Here is a 15,209-nt window from a genome sequence, read left to right on the forward strand (position 1 = left end):
AATGGCAAAACTTGTTTTTATCCCTTTGACTAATCCTTCAGAGAAAGTTTGCTAAAATGTGTTGTATGTGACTTATTCACGTTCTTTCAGCTTACTGAATTAGTTGGTGTGTGATTAAAGACTTGGGGTCATTGATGTCTTGGGAAGTATTACAGTTCTCCTTCAGAAGCAAACTGTTCTTAATTTCACCACTTTCTACAGTGGATTTTCTAGTGCCCTTCTGAAAAACTTAATGGCTACGTGTGAATATGGAATTACAGTTAGTTACTCCACATTGGGCTTAGGGACATAATGTGGGCTTTCAACAAAAGCTCCAGGGTTACTGTCACTGTGCTGAAGGCCCCTTCACATTGCATTGCACACAACCATGTACTAAATGGTTAAAGTTGTTGGGCAAATGAAAAAAAATGCGGCAGTGGTTATGACAAATTTCTGATAGTTTCTCAATATGTTAGACAGTGCTATACAACCTAGCACTTCAATGCCTCAGTATACATATGAAATAATTGAAAAAGGCCTCAGATTCTAGCAGTGTTTACAGAAACATTATTCACGAATCCAAACTATAGCATCAACCTATGAAAAGATGAAAGGATGAACAAAATGTAGTATATCTACATAATGAAACATCTTGCCTTTAAAGGAATGGAATGGTGAGACATGCTGTAACATGGATGAATCGTGAAATTATTATAGTAAGAAAATAAGCCAGTAATCATGGATTCATTATGTGAATTATTTATAGTAAAATCCACAGAAATAGAAAACAGATTACTGAGCAATGAGCATAGGAACCTCCTTTTGGAGTGATGAAATGTTGTGAATTAGATAGTGGTTATGTTTACACAATTTTAAACATAATACAACCTATTTATTTTATTATTACTACTTTTTGAGACAGGGTTTCTCTATGTATCTCTGGTTGTCCTGGAACTCACTATAAAACCAGGCTGCTCTTGAAATCACAGAGATATGCTGCCACTGCCTCCAAAATGCTGGGATAAGAGTGTGCTACCAACCCTGAAAAAAATTGTCCCCTTTAAGTGAATAAAGTATATGAATTATGGCCTAATAAAGCTATTAACTTTTTTTAAGTCTAAAGAGACACAGAAGCAACACCAGTAAATTTATAAAGAAAAAAGCAACTCTGTTGAGTAATGAGATTGAGTAATGGAAAGTAATTCCAATCTTTCTTGTATTCACCTTAAACATTAACTCTCAGCACTGTTAGCTAACTAAGTTGATTTCCATGAGTAAAGCCAGTTCACGTATTTAAAGTGGCTTAGTATATTGTGGAAAGTAAATGAAAGAGTGTGCTCCGGAGTGTGTAAGTTTACATTCACACTTAATCCTACAACTAACTTACATAGGCTGCCTGAACATATATGAAAGGAAACAAGCACACCAAGAATATTTATAAGGGTTGAGGATTTGCTCTGAACGTAAACAGTGAAGATCTGGAGAAAGACACAGATATAAATTATAAATTTTAATTTTGAACTTATACAAATGAAAAATGCAAAAAGGAACTGGCCTCTGGCCATGCATTCTATGAAACATGACGAGTGGGAGTGGGAGAAAAAGGAATTTTTTATTTTGCCTATGACCTTGAATGGGACCCTGGCCAATTCCTCGATATGGTTCTAGCCAGCACATGTCTTCCTTCAGGGTGAAAATATTTGGGGAGCTGGCTCAGAAGAAATGAGGTACATCAACAAAAGGAGCTGGTGAGAATGTGGAGTTCTCTCATGCAACTGTACTTGAAAGACAATGCATAAAAACTTATATTATTAAGATCACCTTGAGACAAAATGACAACCTACAGAATGGGAAAAGATCTTCACCAATCCCACATCAGACAGAGGTCTGATCTCCAAAATAAACAAAGAACTCAAGAAAATTGGTCATCAAAAGAACAAATAATCCAATAAAACATGGAGTACAGACCTAAACAGAAAACTCTCAACAGAGGAATCTAAAATGGCTGAAAGACACTTAAGGAAATGCTTGACATCCTTAGTCATCAGAGAAATGAAAATCAAAACAACTCTGAGATTTCATCTTACACCTGTTAGAATGACCAAGACCAAAAACACTGATGACAACTTATGCTGGAGAGGTTGTGGGGGAAAAGGGAACACTCCTGCATTGCTGGTGGGAATGCAAGCTGGTACAGACCCTTTGGATGTCAGTGTGGCGATTTCTCAGAAAATTAGAAAACAGCCCTCCTCAAGACCCAGTAATACCACTTTTGGATATAAATCCAAAGGATGCTCAACAATACCAAAAGGACATGTGCTCAACTATGTTCATAGCAGCATTGTTTGTCATAGCCAGGACCTGGAAACAACCTAAACGCCCCTCAACCTAAGAATGGATAAGGAAAATGTGGTACATTTACACAATGGAGTACTACACAGCAGAAAAAAATAAAAACAACTTGAAATTTTCAATCAAATGGATGAAGCTAGAAAACATCATTTTGAGTGAGGTAACCCAGACCCAGAAAGACAATTATCACATGTACTCACTTATAAGTCGTTTTTAAACATAAGGCAAAGAAAACCAGCCTACAAATCACAATCCCAGAGAGCCTAGACAACAATGAGGACCTTAAGAGAGACATACATGGATCTCATCTTCATGGGAAATAGAAAAAGACAAGATCTCCTGAGAAAATTGGGAGCATGGGGACCTTGGGAGAGAGTTGAAGGGGAGGGGAGAGGCAGGGAGGGGAGCAGAGAAAAATGTAGAGCTCCTTAAAATCAATAAAAAATACATAATTGTGACAAAGCATTCTAGGATCACATTTTAAATACTGATAATGTTCACTGTCCATCTTTTAACATTGCTTTGTTTTACACTGTTTATAGTTAAAATGCTAAGATATAAGTAACTACCTAAATAAAATGGATTGTATGTTTTAAAGCCCCTCCCCCCCAAAAAAAGATTACCTTGTTTGGGGGACAGTAAAATTTTAGCCTCATTTCTCTATATCTGAACAACAGGAATAAAATTTGGACTTTTTATTTATAGTTCTCTAATGCAGAGCATGAAATTAGTGCATTTGTTTTTTCCTGTATTGCAGTTTCTACATGCTCGGATTGCACTGATCTTTGGATCGCTCCAAAAGACTGCAGTTTTTGGTTGTTCTTGGGTTGTTTTTTTAAGTGCTGAGAATGGAACCCTAAGACTTTCTCATGCTATCTCAAAATACACTAAACCATGAGTGATAAGTGAAATATTCTGATGAAAGAAATGAAACTCATAAAGCTAAACCACTTGTTTAACATTACTAAGCTATGAGGGGTTGAGCCATGACCCCAGGCAATATCTTCTGACTCCAAGTCTTGTGCACATATCTCGACAGAGAGCATTTATCTCCCTCGGGAATCTCAAAAGAGGAAAGCTAGTCATTTTGTGGTATACTTCACAACATTCCATTCTTGCCTGGTAAGCATCATCACGTTCATAATATCCCCAAGTTGTGCTGAACCAACATATATTCAGTATCTGCTATGTGCCAGGCACTATTGAGGATACTGATAAGATCTCTGTTTTTGTGGAATTTCCTATGTTCATTTACATAAAGAACTAATCTAAGATTCAGAGGTCTGGAAAGATTATATATTAGAGTTGGTAAAGGGTTGGAAGTGGACACTGGGTATTGTGAATTCAACACAAACTTCTTTCTAACTCACCATGAATGGTACACCAAGCATTATGACTTAATAATACCCATAAACCCACTCTCAAACACTTGCACAGAAGGGAGTCATGAAGAGAAATACTGAAGAATTATTCACACTAAGATTTATTGCTGCCTAGATTCTTCCTGCAGAGTATTCTACTGTTCTCATTTTACAGATGGGGAAATTGAGGTGGGATAGGTTAAGTAATTAACTTGCCTAACTTCTTCTAGCTAAGTAGGTGATAGAGCGGTGCAGGCAGTTGGACTCCATAACCAATCTTTTAAACCATATCAACATACTGCGTCTTTCTAATGGCACAGATGACTTTTTTTGTGTGTGTTATTCTAGCTGATCTCACGACTTAGCTTTGCTTTGTTATTAGAGTACAAACCCGATAGAACAGGGTTTCCTAGTTTCATTGCCTTTTATCTTGTCATCAGAATTTCAAATACTGTTGTGCTTCTAAGGGTTCAGAGTTGGAACCATATTACGGTGGCATGGTAATCTAATATTACTAGCATTTCAGCTGGACCTTGCCAGAAAGGAGTTACATTACTGAGCACCTTTTAAGTGTCAGAGCTCTGTCCACCTCTCTAGGTTTTGAATTCACTAAGAACAATAAAGTTGAGTATTTTCTCACAATTCTAAATTTCAAAATAATGCTCATCTATAAGACCACTCGGTAAAATACAAGAAAAGTATAAGCACTTAAAATTGCATAGACAATAAACTCACCAATAAGTGCATCTTTTGAAAAAGTAAACCATGTTTTTTAAGGATTCCTTTTATTGTTCATAAAAATTATCACACACACACACACACACACACACACACACACCCCAAACAAACTAACAGTAGGAAGAACGACTTTCTCTTGATCTGACAGAAATAGGAACTTATTCCAGGAGTGCAATTTCCCTACATTCCACATGCCTATGCCCTTTCTCCACTGCCTCTATAAGCCAGTATACAACACAGAAACATGGACAATGCCAAGTTAGTTCTGAAGATCACAAAGCTACAGTGGCTGAGGAGGCACTCCTTAAAATTATTTTTATAGGACTCCAGCATGAACAGTGAATACAATGTTTTATTTCTTTCCATTTTAAGCTTTCCTTGATATCTGCATTACCTCTGAATTTCTTGTGGACATTTATTTTGCTTTACAAATATTCAACACACCTGCCATACACTGCTTTAATTGGCAGACTGACAAGATTTAAAAGTCTTCAAGAAGTACTGGCTTTGTGGGAGCCTAGGCAGTTTGGATGCTCACCTTACTAGACATGGATGGAGGTGGGCGGTCCTTGGACTTCCCACAGGGCAGGGAACCCTGATTGCTCTTTGGGCTGAAGAGGGAGGAAGACTTGATCGGGGGAGGGGGAGGGAAATGGGAGGCAGTGGCAGGGAGGAGGCAGAAATCTTTAATAAATAAATTAATTAATTAAAAAAAGAAAAAAGAAAAGGGATACAAACTCTACATATATATTATATGCTTGGTTTCCACAATAATGACAATAATAATGATAATAATAAAAATGATGATGATGATGATAAAAAAAAAAAGAATTCAAATTTGCTTCAGGTCCTGGTTCCCTCCTTTGTTTTGGTTAGTGGCCCAATACTGCACCCTTTAGGGCATATGGGAAGCGCACAGCACTGCAGATGGAGACCACAATTCAACAAGTATACAGAACACTCAAGTCTTCCGTACAGAGAAAGGAGGAAGACTATAATAGAACATTCCACCCATATGCAGAGCATTTTCAAAGATTTATTTCAACCTTTGTTGCATTTTCCCACAATAGCCCCAGGCTAACAAAAATCACATACCTTTTTTAAAATAGCAGTTAAGTCAAGTTATTCTGTTTCACAAACCCATGAAATGACCTACTTCAGTTCATATCTATGGTCATAAAAGAAAAAATAGATGCAATGATTTCTTCTGATCATTACTGGACAATCGATCCTCATTGTGTCAAATGGGCTCATCTTTTGTGAAGTTATGTCTATTTTATTTTTTAGTGTATGTACACATGCCTGTAAATATGCCATGGCCCACATGTGGAGGTCAGAGAAAAAGTTTTGGTAGCCTATCAGTATGAGAGCATAAGGCTTGCATGGCTAGTGGTTTCTCTCACTGAGGTATCTCACCAGTTCTCAATTTTTAAAAATCGATCTGGATGGAGGGGGGAGGACCTTGGACTTTCCACAGGGCAGGGAACCCTGACTGCTCCTGGGACTGGAGAGGGAGGAGAAGAGGAGTGGGGGGGAGGGGGAGAGGGGCGGGAGGAGGGGGAGGGAAATGGGAGGCGGGGAGGAGGCGGAAATTTTTTTTTTCAATAAAAAAAAATCTCATTGTCTATAATGAGAAACTTTTAAAAATTTTAGTCAAAATTTCCACTGGAATTCTCTCCCAGCACCCCCATTCAAAAAAATAATAAAAAGCTATCAAATAATGTTTATTTATCTTTAATTATTTGTAAACATCCCAAGTACTTTACTAAGTCTCTTGTTTTGTAGTACTGAGGATTTAACTCAGGTCCTCAAACATGCTGTTAGGTATTCTCCATGAACCACATCCACTCTGGTCAAAAATGTGAGTCTTTTAAGAATGATTATGTGTTAACAAGGTAAATTGTGGTAGCATATAGTGATTTTGCAGCATAAAGAAATCCATCAGTATACTTAGGAAGCATCCAGTGAGGGCTTTCCTACCTGAATTTATCATAGTATTAGAGCAAATAAATGTAGACTCTCAGTCTTAACAGTTAGCATTCATTCATTATTAGGAGTAGTTTTCAAAAAGTCAGACAACAACAAAAAAATACTGTGGCTGAAAATATTGGGAGAGTCCCAAATGTACCCTCATTTCAAAGACCAATGCTGAAGTTTTAATAATCATAAAGGGAGATTGTTATAAAAATGAATTCTGTGGAAGTGTACATATTAGAGCACTAACCCTTGGTGTCTGAAGTTACTATTTCTAGAGGTTTGAATCACACATACGATGAAAAGATGTGCCTATAAACCAGTTGCTTAGAACTCATGGCGATGGGGACAATGGCTGCTTTAGGAAAAAACGAAGAGTAAAATACTGCAGAATATTAAACTCTATTTCTCTGTCTTCAAACAGACTAAAGAGTGTCCTCCTTTCAAGGTTCCAAAACTAGAAATTTGATATTTTCTTCATATTCCAGAATGATTTATATTAGATTGTCAAAACCAATTCTTTATAGAAAAATTCTTTATGCGAAAATTTAGAACTTTAAGTATTCTGGCCTTTAAACACTGTTTAATTAAATGTCAGAGAAGTAGTCGATATATTTGCAAATGCTAAAGAAAGCTGCGTGATTACAATGCAGTCATAATAAAATCACTCAGCCTAGATGGGACAAGCTCTCTTCTATCTCCTAAGGTCAATCGCAACAAGTTTCAAAGGAAAGATTTAAAGACCCCCACAGCAGAGGAAAGCTATAAATAAAACAGGCTTCAAGGTTTTTTTTCTTTCTTTTCTTTTCTTTTATTTCTTTTTCTTCCCTCCCCCCCACTCCCCACACCCCACTCCCCTCCCCAACCCAGACCCAAAAAGATGAAAATGGGATGTACTCACTCATAATTGGTTTTTAGCCATAAATATAGGTCAGTGAACCTATAATTCGCGATCCTAGAGAAGCTAAATAAGAAGGTGAACCCAAAGAAAAACAGATAGTTATCCCCTTGGATATTGGAAGTAGTCAAGATTGCTGGGCAAAAATTTGGGAACTGGGGGGTGGGGTGGGATGGGGGAAAGGAGAGATGGGGAGAGAAAAATGAGAAGGGGAGGATAGGGAGAACTTGGGGGAATGGGATGGTTGGGATAACAGAAGGTTGGATATGGGATCAAGGTTTTATTTTTATTATGGGGTTGGGGGTGTACATGTGATTGCAGTGCCCTGAGAAACCAGAAGAGGGAGTCAGAGGCCAGAAGAGGGAGTCAGAGGCCAGAAAAGGGAGATGGATCCCTCTGGCTAGAGCTTACTGGACGAATGTAGGAACTAAACTCACCACCCTCAACAGGTGTATGCTCTTAACTGTTGAACCACCTCCCCTGTTCCCAAAATACGTTTAACACTGAGATTGGAAAGCAATATCTGAACTCTGTAATGTAAGTCATCTTTCAAGAAAACCCAGTTTTCTAAGTCTGGAAATGTGGCTGAGTGATAGAGTACCTTGCCTGGCATGTCTGAGGACCTGAGCATATCTCTAGCACTAGAAGGAAAAGAGGAAGGAGAAAAAAGTTTTAAAAAAAAAAAGGTAAACAAGAAAAAAAATCTATGAACTTTAATGGTTTCAGCTCCCATTGGCCTCAATAAGTTGGGAAATAATTTTTGTGCCTATATTTTAAGGCATGTTAATTAAATTCAGACTTCTGGTTTAAACAAGGGATGTGGTAAATTAAGTACATGTCAAATATTTAAAACACTCCAAAGAACTTTAAATCGGTGTCCAGTAGTTATCAAAGCTATTGAGGAATAACCTATTGATTACTTTAGTCTTGAACAGAGACTCAGGAAGGTTCATCTCCTGGGCTAAAGGTAACTGAAGCTTTTAATGTACAAATGAAGGGCCAACGATCTAATTTCATTACATATGCTACATTGGCAGTCTGTGTTCTGAATGGGTGGTGGAACCCAGTTGTCCTGGTTTATTTGGTTTCTTTCAGTAACAAGTCAGATCTGTGTTGCAGTTAATTCCTGGTTGTAGAGGAATGTTCACATACTGCTGACAACCAAAAGCATATCCTCAGCAGCTCTGAATCCACACAGGAAAGGTAACCCCTTCCTTTTAGGTTATAAGTACTTACAGAAACTATAGATCTGTGTCTCCACTAGTGTCAATGCAATTTCACTGACACCCTTCTTCCAGCTCATACAATACCAACCTAAAATTTTAAGATCCAGCATGCTTCTACTGTACTCTTAACTTATAAACGTTCACTTTTTTCTGCTACATTCTGGCCAGGGTAAATGGGTTCCATATAAAATGTTCTCTGAATTAATTTCTAATAACATGGATACTGGGAATTGTATTGATTTAAAACTCCAAGTGTGATTTCAGGGTTCACAAAATAGTCAATGAAACATGAGGGTACTTTTGTCTAGCTGAATACACCCTACCATGCCATACAAAAACTGGTATCTTAGTTAAACAGTCTTCACTTGTAGTTGCTAATGATAGTTAACACTGAGGTTCAGAAGATGTCTCAATGGGTAAAGTCCTTTCCTTGACACATTGGAACCATAATTCTGATTCCTAACCACATAAAACTGAAGAGGCAGCACAGTACTGAGTACTGAGGAGAAAAGGTCAGAAACAGGGGGATCTCTAGAGCTAGAGACAGCACAGACAACCAGTGAATTCCAGATTCAGTGAGAGGCCTTGTCACAAAAATATGGTAGGGAGTGATTAAATGTTTGGTATCTCAACCACTATCCCCTACATGCACGTATATGCATGTATGTACATATGCACATACCCACACAAACACATACATTATACATACACACAATAAAATAAAAATAGTTCACATTTATGGAACTCCTATCTTGTGCCAGACAAGATGCTATTAATTTATAGCCACTACCTTGATCGAGTATCTCTAATACTTTCTAAAGTGTGTACTGCTGAGAAACAATGTTAAAAGTTTAATTTCAAAGCAATTTCTCAGAAACTTAAATTCTAGAGTTGACACTAAACAGTTGCATTGAATTTTCCAGCTTTTAAATTTCTCTGAAATCATGAGGAGAGAGTTGTGAATACCAAAAATGTCCTCCAAGTTTTCAGTTTTCTTCCCAGCTCATGCAGTCACAATATGAAAGCAGATTATTCAGTGAAACCCAGAGGAGTCTGAATTGCTTCTAGTTTTTGAAGGGCCTATCTCCTCATGCATATCTAGCAAATATGTTAGAAAATGTGTCACACATTGGGCTCAAAAATCACAATCAAGAGAACATGTGGTCTAGAAATCTGGCATCCAGCTGGAGAGAGGAAGCGTAATAGCCTTTGGGCCTAGTAAATCCCTTTCTCGGTAACAAAATTTATTGACCCCAAAATAGCTATCCAAACCAAAGTGAACACTTTGAACCAAGCTTTAGGAATTACAAAAAAAAAAAAAACCTATAAAGTTATAATATTACAACAAGGTTGCCAGTATCTTCAAAAACTCAACTCTTTCTGTTGCTAACCCCTGAGATTTCTATATTCAAACCTGGACTATGTACATCACTCAGAGAGGGAAAAATAAAAGAAAGATTCTGACAGTTGAGGAAAAAATATAAGTAAGAACCTTCAAAGAAAAGTAGGGATTTGAAAATAAAACTCAGGGTACCGGAAAGATGGATCAGGGTTTAAAGCACTGGCTGATTTCCAGAGGGCCCAGCACCTACAGGGTAGCTCACAATCATCTGAAGTCCATTTCCAGGGAATTCAGTGCCCTCTCTGGCCTCCACAGGCACTGCATGCGTGTGGTGCACAGACATGCATGTAGACAAAACACATTAAATAAATAAAAAATTTAAATACATACAGAGAAAATAAAGCCCAAAGGAAATGTTGAAATTGAACCAGTCAGAGTCTGCACACCGAGTTCAACAAGTAAAAACAGGCATATAAGATTACAAAGTATCATATATATATATATATATATATATATGTATGTATGTATATATATACACACACACATATATATATATATGGAAATGTGGGAAAACACATTTATATGGAGAAGCTAGTTTGACAGGGATGAAAAAGAGTAATTAAAAAGTATTTTATGCACGTATGAAAATGTCAAAATAGAAATTAATTTAAAGGAAATCACAAAAACCCTTTCATAAAATCATCATAAGTGGCCAGAACAAAAGGAGGAAGGGCTTAAATACTAAATTAAAGAGAGTATTTACACTGATGTGGAGGTGAGGAGAATGCATAGAAAAGCATATAAAACTCCATACTAAAGGTACCGTGTTGAATTTGTGATTTTATAAATGTGTATACAGCATTATAGGGTGTTGTAATAAGAGTGGCAGGGCTGCGTCCCCGGCACCCAGCCGCCCGCATGGCTAGCTTATGCCCCAAAATAATTACACGGAAACTGTATTCTTTTAAACACTGCCTGACCCATTAGTTCCAGCCTCTTATTGGCTAGCTCTTACATATTGATCTAACCCATTTCTAATATTCTGTGTAGCACCGTGAGCTGGTTTACCAGGAAAGATCTTAACCTGCGTCTGTCTGGAGTGGGAGAATCATGGCGACTCACTGACTCGGCTTCTTTCTCCCAGCATTCTGTTCTGTCTATTCCACCCACCTAAGGGTTGGCCTATCAAATGGGCCTAGGCGGTTTCTTTATTAATTAACCAATGAAAGCGACAGATTAATACAAGACCCACCTCCATCAATAGGGGAGATGAGGAAATTAAGGTTAGAATGAGCTAAGTGATTAAATCTGACAGCCATACAGCTGAATATATACATGAAAGGAACAAAAAAGGCCTATATTCTGTTTAATAGAACAGTATAATCTTACAAAGGATCATAAAGGGCTGGACATGATAGCATGTGGTTTTAGTCTAGCACTTGAGAGTCAAAGGCAGGGAGATTCTGTGAGTTCGGGGTGATCCTGGTCTACATAAGAGACTTCTAAGACAGCTAAGTCTATATAGCAAGACCTTGTCTGAATTATTATTATTTTTTTCCAGAAAATCACAAAGGTTCTTGTCAAATTCAAACTTCAATTTATGCTGACGAAACCTGAGATTAACCCCCTAAAGTCCTATCAAATGTTCGTACCACTAAAAATAGTCAAACCGGAAGGAACAAAGCAGTTTTCACATTAGCAATGCCTGCAACGTGACTTTCCATTATCAGTTTTTTTGCTTTTTTAAAACAACAGCAAGACATTTATTTGAGTAAATCCGAAGATTTGTAGTGTTAGATGGCCTAGTAAAAATCAACTTATATTCAAGTGCACAGTCTCTTCTTTACTATGCTTACATTTGATCGTATGCAATCTAACATGAAGAGTTTTAATAATTACATAACTATTATTTAAAAATCTTTCTCAATAAAACACAAATTTGATATGAAAATTATTCACCTTTAGTTGATATTCTTGTGTGTATGTGAGTGTATGCTGTTATCATGTTTGTTAAAAATCAAATAAGACTCGTTTGGTAAGGGAGGAGGATTTGAATAATTCTAGTGTTGGATCAATACTCAAATACCAGTTCTAGGTTGTAGGCTGCAAATAGGCAAATGAAAGTCATTAAGTCACTAGGACTAGATGGTTAGAATCCAATCACTGAATTCATCTGAAGAATAATTATCCATAATTAATTTTCATAATTTTATTTTCTAAGCATTTGGTCAGACACTGAGTGTTCAAACATGAAAAAGCCACAGTCTCTCATTTACTCCATTTCTCAACATTTCAAATACATTTTAAGCAAAAACTTCTTAGTGAGTAAAAGCAATAATTTTAAGAACTCAGATGCTATAAACTTCCCTTTTTACAAAAGAACATGTTTAAACCTAAAAACTTACTGATGATTAGGCCCAACCATACTATTATTAAGAACTACCCTATATTTTGACATGTCCCATTATCTCTTAAACTGCAATTTTGTCTCTGCAATAAACATCCATGGGAATTCCTTGTACATCAACATTGCCTCTCTCAAGGAATGTTTTTAAAGCCTTCATTGCTGGAACGCTTCCTAACTGCTACAACTCCTTTCTCAAATACTCCTGCATATATTAAGGTGTGGCTTCCAGTGCCACCATTTCATTCAAGCTGCCCAGATTCAGTAACTGAAGCCAAGAATAACATTAATTTGATTCTAATTTTGCTAAGGTTAGAAATGTATCTAGAATTTATAATTACTATAACACCATAATATCTGGCACAATTAGATTATTAGGTAATACTATGTCAAATGTTTCCTAAATAATAAAATGCAATATGTATTAGCTGGTGATTATATATTAAAATAAGAATTCAAAATGCTAATTGTGTTTAGTAAGAGACTACTTATAAAAAACTTAAGTTTCCTGTATTCATTTCACAAATTCTAAGTTCTATACACAAATTTATATTTTAAGGCCAGGTAGAATTATAAAATATACTTCCTTAGAAAGAGAGAAAATGTGTTCATTCCTCTAGAGTCAAGTTCCACAACCCTAGCTAACAAAGGAACCAAAAGATGTTCAAAACACTGTCCAAATGGACCTCTCCACCAAGTACACATATCATGATTGTAGCTCTATTTCAATGAGCTTTTTCAGAGCAGGACCTAGTCTCTTGCCAGAAACCTAGTAGACTTTTCAATCCACCTTCTAGCTCTTTTCTAAGAGAAGAAACAAAGTTTCAAAAAGAGAAGAAAATCCACTATTGTGTATGACACACAACAAGCTTTAAAATAATATGGCCATCTTTGATAAGAATCTTAGCAGAAAGAAAACGCAAGATAGATTTGTAAATCTCTGGTATAAGGTAGGTGCTGAATAAATCCAACATTCAAACTGGCATAGAGGTGGATTGTTAGAAAGTTAGAGGAAATGAAAACATGGTTAAATCATAGTAATTTTGGTGTCTTTAGATTTGACTTTTGCCAAACTGAACATTAGAATTAAATCCTCAGGCTGAGAATGCAAAAGACTTAGATGGAAAAAAATGTAAACCTCTACTCTGGGGACATAGTTCAGAGCTGATGTAACAGCATCCTTTGAGACACAAGGAAAAAAAAAAACTTACCCAGATATTAGCAATGTCAGTTAAATCAATTGGCAGGAGTTTTATATATTCAAAATAAAGGGGCATAAGGTGAATTTTAAAAAGCAGAATCTTCCCCAGTCTTTTAGAGTATCTTTTATGGATCCTCAAAAGGAAAGATTAATTTCAAAATAGTAAAGTCTAAAAATGAAAACTTTAGGTAGCTGGGTACTTGTTAATGAGAACAAAAGAGAAAATTTAAACGGACCTGATTTTTTGAAACACATAAAAGAGTTCTCAGCATAGCGTTATAGTTATAAATAAGCTTTAGGAAACAGAAAGCTTTGTTCATAATACCAACTCTTTCTTACTAATTCAAAGACCTTAAACAAGTCACAAAGCAACCCATGCTTCAGTTTCCTCCTCCATAATGTAGTATCTATGGTAGTACCTATCTCATGATGTAGTATCCATGGTAGTACCTATCTCATAATGTAGTATCCATGGTAGTACCTATCTCATAATGTAGTATCCATGGTAGTACCTATCTCATAATGTAGTATGTACGGTAGTACCTATCTCATAATGTAGTATCCATGGTAGTACCTATCTCATAATGTAGTATCTACGGTAGTACCTATCTCATAATGTAGTATCCACGGTAGTACCTATCTCATAATGTAGTATCCATGGTAGTACCTATCTCATAATATAGTATCCATGGTAGTACCTATCTCATAATGTAGTATCTACGGTAGTACCTATCTCATAATGTAGTATCCACAATAGTACCTATCTCATAATGTAGTATCCATGGTAGTAACTATCTCATAATGTAGTATCCATGGTAGTACCTATCTCATAATGTAGTATCCACGATAGTACCTATCTCATAATGTAGTATCCACGATAGTACCTATCTCATAATGTAGTATCCATGGTAGTACCTATCTCACAAGTTGTCCCATAGCTCGATGCGTGCTAACATTAGAATGCATTTACATCAGTGGCTCATGAAACGTAAAAATGAAGCACTCTTTAAAAGGCTTATAAATTTTATCATAAAAAACTTACAAATAAACAATATCACAGACTAAAATGAACCACTCACAGCCTGTACATCTCAGTGAATTTACTTCCATACAGTTAAAGAGTCATTCTGAAGCTGTGTGGCTTCACATTGCATTTTACACTTTCATTCGTTATTGGATGTATTTTTGCATTTATTCATCACCACAACTGAAAAATGAATGACTGGTTCAGAACTAAAGAAACAATTATCTTTATATCCTATTATATAACTGGTGTGTATTGCCTACTGTCAATCCTTCCTCACCCCTTAATATTTAGCCTTTCTTGTTCTCTTTTCTCTGTGTTATATGTACCCACATTTACTGCTATGTAAATATATATACATACATATATTTTTGGCTATGTTCTACATATAAGGGAGAAAAAGAAGATTTTCTTCTGTGGTTGTGTAACCTCACTTAATATTTTACATTCTAAGTATATCCATTTCTCTGAAAATTTTCTGATCACACTTTTCTTTAGAGCTGAATGCCATTCATTCATTTACATTTCATTGTCCTTTCATCTGTTGATAGACAGGTAGGTTGATTCTAATGCTTTGCTATCGTGAATAAAGCAGAAATAAACATAGAGTGCAAATATCTTTATGGTAGGGTATGGAGTTTTCTGGGTATATGCCCAGGAAGGAAATAACTGGGTCTTATGGTAGTTTTATTTTTTGAGAACTCTCTAAA

The sequence above is a fragment of the Chionomys nivalis genome, chromosome X (genome assembly GCF_950005125.1).
Source record: "Chionomys nivalis chromosome X, mChiNiv1.1, whole genome shotgun sequence".
Lineage (NCBI taxonomy): Eukaryota > Metazoa > Chordata > Mammalia > Rodentia > Cricetidae > Chionomys > Chionomys nivalis.